The sequence below is a fragment of the Poecilia reticulata genome, chromosome 12 (genome assembly GCF_904066995.2).
Source record: "Poecilia reticulata chromosome 12, P_reticulata-male-v2, whole genome shotgun sequence".
Lineage (NCBI taxonomy): Eukaryota > Metazoa > Chordata > Actinopteri > Cyprinodontiformes > Poeciliidae > Poecilia > Poecilia reticulata.
The window spans coordinates 31,427,755-31,431,409 of record NC_088841.1 but is presented as its reverse complement, the minus strand read 5'-3'; the positions used below and the strand labels follow the sequence as shown (position 1 = coordinate 31,431,409).

Here is a 3,655-nt window from a genome sequence, read left to right as displayed (position 1 = left end):
CATGCTTATCATTTATCAACTTTGAATCAAAACATTTCTGATTCTGATCCAGTTGTTGTGAAAACAGGACAAACTTTCATTAACACCAAACATCATTTTCACCTCCAGAGTCTGAAACTGACAGAAAAACAGCAAACAGAAGGAAACTGAACATGAAATGTGTTCATTTGAATTTCATAGATAGTGGAAACCCTGGAAGAGTTTTATGAGAGGAAAAATATATTTTCACTTAAAGCAGGAACAAAGTCATGAATCAGAAAAAGATGTAGTGTTTTAATAAAACTGCAGATTAAGATTAAATCCTCTAGAGGGCGCCACATCTCCACCTCTGGACTGATTCCAACAGGAACAACTGGAAAAACCAGGAAACACTTAAGAGAAATACTCATTGAGTAAACACCCTGAGGATGAACTTTGACTCCTGCCTTCGTCTCCGACTGAAATCAAACTAACTCTGAACAAGGAGAACAGAGAGAGAACTGAGCAACTAGACGCTGAAACACAGACTGCTGCAGGAGGAAAAACAAGCAAATCAAAGTGAAAGTAAGTTCATAAAGTTTCTACAGGAGAGAAACTGACTTCCTGGTTTAACTTTCTGTCTGCTGTGGTTTCAGCTTCACTCTGAGACAAAATGGCTTCCAGATCAGACGATGATCTCTGCTGTCCGATCTGTCTGGAAATATTTAAGGATCCAATTCTTCTGTCATGTAGCCACAGCTTCTGTAAGGAGTGTCTGCAGAAATACTGGAGAGAGAAACCAGGAAGAGAGTGTCCAGTTTGTAAGAGGAGATCTTCTAAAGATGAACCACCTTTAAGTCTGGCTCTGAAGAATCTGTGTGAGTCTTTCCTACAGCAGAGAAACCAAACAGCTTCAGAGGATCTCTGCTCTCTGCACTCTGAGAAACTCAAACTCTTCTGTCTGGACCATCAGCAGCCAGTTTGTCTCGTCTGCAGAGATTCAGAAAAACACACCAATCACAGATTCAGACCCATCAATGAAGCTGCTCAGCAACACAAGAAGAAGCTTCAGGAAACTCTGGAGCCTTTAAAGGAGAAGCTGGAGCTCAGGAAGAAAGTTCAGGAGGAGTTTGATAAGACAGCAGAACACCTGAAGGTCCAGGCCCGACACACAGAGAGGCAGATTAGGGAGCAGTTTAAGCAGCTTCATCAGTTTCTATCAGAGGAAGAGGAGGCCAGGCTGGCTGCACTGAGGGAGGAAGAGGAGCAGAAGAGAGGGATGATGAAGGAGAAGATGGAGGCTCTGAGCAGAGAGATAGCAGCTCTTTCAGACACAGTCAGAGCCACAGAGGAGGAGCTGAGAGCTGCAGACGTCTCATTCCTGCACAACTACAAGGCTGCAGTGGAAGGAGTCCAGCGCTGCCCCCTGCTGGAGGATCCACAGCTGCCCTCAGGAGCTCTGATAGACCAGGCCAAACATCTGGGCAACCTGGCCTTCAACATCTGGAGCAACATGGAGACCATGGTGACCTACACTCCTCTGGTTCTGGACCCAAACACGGCTGGTCGAAGACTCCGTCTGTCTGATGATCTGACTGGTTTGACTAAAGGAGAGAAACAGCAGCTTCCTAATAATCCAGAGAGGTTTAGGTCATGGTCTGTTCTGAGTTCTGAGGGTTTTAACTCAGGGATCCCCAGCTGGGATGTTGATGTTGGAGACAGTTCAATCTGAAGACTCGGTGTGTTAGAAGAGTTTGTTCAGAGGAAGGGACTCATAAAGTCTGGATGGTTTTTTATAGATTTCTATTCAGGTAAATATTATGCAGGTTCTCCTCCAGCTCCTCCCTCTCGTGTCTCAGTCCAGAAGAATCTCCAGAGGATCAGAGTGAATCTGGACTGGGACAGAGGAAAACTGTCCTTCTCTGATCTGGATACTAACACACACATACACACCTTCACACACACCTTCACTCACAAGATGTTTCCATTCTTCACCACTAATAAAACATTAAAGATCGTACCGATGAAGATCTCAGTGATGAAGCAGCAGCTCTGATGATCTCAGCATGAAGAACAAAGTCCAGATAAAAACTTATTGATCAGATTGAAACTGTGAGTTTTAAAGAGGAAACTGGAGATGATCTGATCATCTGGAGATGATCTGATCATCTGGAGATGATCTGATCATCTTCTTCATCTCTGATCAGATTCAGATTCATCTCCAGGCTGCTGGAAGCAGCAGGGCAGCGTTAATCTTTCTCATCTGACTCTTTAGTCTGAGTTCAGCTCTGATTCTAAAATCACTCAGAGTGAGAGGTCTTGTTTTTTTGTTCATCTCTGGGTAATTATTTATGTTTTTCAGGATCTGATGTATAAAAAAATGTGATTTTATTGAACATGTGAGCAAAATGATCCCAGCAATGTGTTTATTTTACAAACTACATAATTATGTTGCTGACTAAATTATTTAGCTCCAAACGGAATATTTAGTTTTCTTTTGTCTGATTTTGTTATTTTATGTTACATTTATGGATAATTGTCATTTTAATCATTAAAGTACCAAAACCTCTTCATAAGTTTGTATTTTGTTCTGTCTGATGATGTAATTTTTAAATATTTAATGATCTTATGATCAGGACTTGAGTCGATTTTTTACCAAATAGATTTTTACTCTTGAATCATTTGGATGGAAACTTTTTACTTTTGTTTAAATGTTTCACTCTAACTGAAGTACAACTTTTGGCTATGAGTAACTATAATAACTGCTTAGGTTAATATTAATAAAACTACTAATTTAGACCTTTATCCAAAATTGAAACAAGAATTTGAAGTAAAATAAACAGTAAATTGACTTTAATTTTCAAGTTAAACCAGCTTCAAGTGTTTTACAGTGTAGTTGGTTTTATGGCTGGTTTGATGTTTTATTGATCAAATTAATGAGACATTTTACATTTAATTCAGTTTATTAAATTGTTAATATTTACTGACAAAGTTTAAACAAAGTTGTAAAACAAATTAAAGCTCCGCGGAGCATCGAGCGGCCCGAGCAGCCAAGCGCCGCTCGGCCTATAGCCACCGCGTGTGCCCAGCACCGCCTTCCCCCAGCCACCGCTGATGCTCTGACGGAACAGCCGAACCCGCCTCCTTGAATTTACTCAGTGTGTCATGTTTGGCTTTGCTCACAGACAATGCACAAAAATCTGTTGCTGATTGGCTGCAGCGAGTAAATCAGGGGTCACCAACCTTTTTGAAACTGAGAGCTACTTCATGGGTACCGAGTCATATAAAGGCTACCAGTTTGACACGCTCTTCTGAAATAACAAATTTACTCAGTTTGCCTTATACATTATCAGTAATGATTAATGATACTGATCCATGAGAATACTCATCCATGAGAAGGCACTGTTCACGTTAATGATTTCTCACAATAATTAGCAACAAAAACAAGGTGGGAAACAGATATCAATATTCAGCACTTTATCTCTTTTAATCTCAGTAATTGTGTGATTCTTTTTGCAGCAACATTTCGGCCTCAGGATTTTTGAAAAAAAAGTATTGTTTTAAGTTTTAAATATTTTGTTACAACACTGACATGTTTAACAATAAGAAATTAATAATGGGCAAGCTCAGGATTGGATAAATTAATTATTACATGTGGGGTTTTTTCACCTATGATCTCTGAATGTGTTCCACCCTG

The 3,655-nt window shown here is 40.1% G+C and overlaps 1 pseudogene; it reads left to right on the top strand.

Annotated features, from left to right (window-relative positions):
• Positions 1–418: 418 nt before the first annotated feature.
• Positions 419–2,501, top strand: LOC145554198 (nuclear factor 7, ovary-like; annotated as a pseudogene).
• Positions 2,502–3,655: the final 1,154 nt, after the last annotated feature.